Consider the following 1,441-nt stretch of genomic DNA (forward strand, 5'->3'; position numbering starts at 1 on the left):
GACCCAGCACGGGCTGGTCCCACGCATCTTGGTGGGGCAAGGGGTGCTGATAGCAGAGCCCTGCCCACAGCCTCGCTCTCCACAGGTGCTGGGAAACCCAGAAGGGCATGGCGGTGCCCGGCAAGGCTCTGGCAGAGCAGGGTGGTGGCCAGGCACCACCACCTCCTCAGCTAGGATGGCTGGCATGAGATGAGCTGATACAGAGCCACTAGCCAGTGTGTCTGTATCGCAGGGATCTTGCCAAGCAAACCTTATCTGCTCTGGGGAGATCAGAGTGGCCTGATAAAGGTGACTGTAACACATCTCTGGCCTTGAAAAGCAATATAAAAACGGGAAAGAGGGATCCTCAGTGGGATCTCAGGGACAAGTGAGTTGTCTCAGCCCACATCCAGGCACCTTCTGGCTCCCCTGAAGGCTGCTCTGACTTCCCACCCCAAGCTGCAATTCCCCTCAGCCGCCCCACAGCCGAACGCATGTGGGTGGCCTGTGTCTGCCCGGGGAGATGACATGGCTGGGGGCAGCTCTGCTGGCTGGAGATCTGCCAGCAGCTCTGCTGCAGCCCTCCACCACCAAAGCTGCTGAGCATCCCTCGCTCCCTTGGGCACCCATGCCCTCAGCTCCACCAGCACCTTTCAGCAGCGATTAGAGCACTTTTGCCGTCTTCAGCAGACTGAACAGCTTGGAGGGGCAGTAGCTGCTTTGGGACATGCAGAGGAGGGGCCCCGCAAAGCCTTGGCAGAGCCTCCGAGCTCCTGGGGCAGCCTTTCACGCCTGGCCAGCCCCGCTTGGACTGACTTCAGTGCGCTCAGCGGGTGGCCAACACTTCCCTGAACATCCTCAGCGAGCGGGAGAGCCACTTAACCACTTCCCTTCCCGAGAAACGAGCCCTGACACCAGAGCCAGTGTCTGCCGGAGGCCATGGTCCCACCACCATTAGTGCTGGGTCACTGCACCCACAGCCCCGCGGCACAAACCAAATCTGGACCACATGCGGGTGAACAACAGCATTTCTGTTGAGTTGGTTGGCCCACGGGGTCCCGGCTGCAGAACAGGCAGATCCAGAGAAGTCAGAGGGCGGGCAGGCAGGCAGGAGCTGGCAGAGCACCTACCAGCACAGTGCTGACCTGGCGCATTTCTAGGAACTAACCTGGAATGTGGATTTATGCCAGTTTACACCAGTTCAGCACCAGGGGCACTCATCTGGAGTGTTTCCCATCCCAAGCCAGGCATTCTTTAATGGGGCTTGGGTAACCCCAAACCTCACTGGGAGGGATTGGGGGGAAGAGGTAGTGGTGGCAGTGGTGGTCTCCAGCCAAGCATACCTGACGCAGCGGCTGGGCACACGGGAGATGCCATTCCACAGAGCTCACACGGGGCTGGGAGGAGCAGCCTGGTGGGGCCCACAGAAAAGCTGGACACACTGGGCGGTTCTGAGCACCAT

This window comes from Egretta garzetta, unplaced genomic scaffold, assembly GCF_000687185.1.
Source record: "Egretta garzetta isolate BGI_Z169 unplaced genomic scaffold, ASM68718v1 scaffold91, whole genome shotgun sequence".
In the NCBI taxonomy this organism is placed as follows: domain Eukaryota; kingdom Metazoa; phylum Chordata; class Aves; order Pelecaniformes; family Ardeidae; genus Egretta; species Egretta garzetta.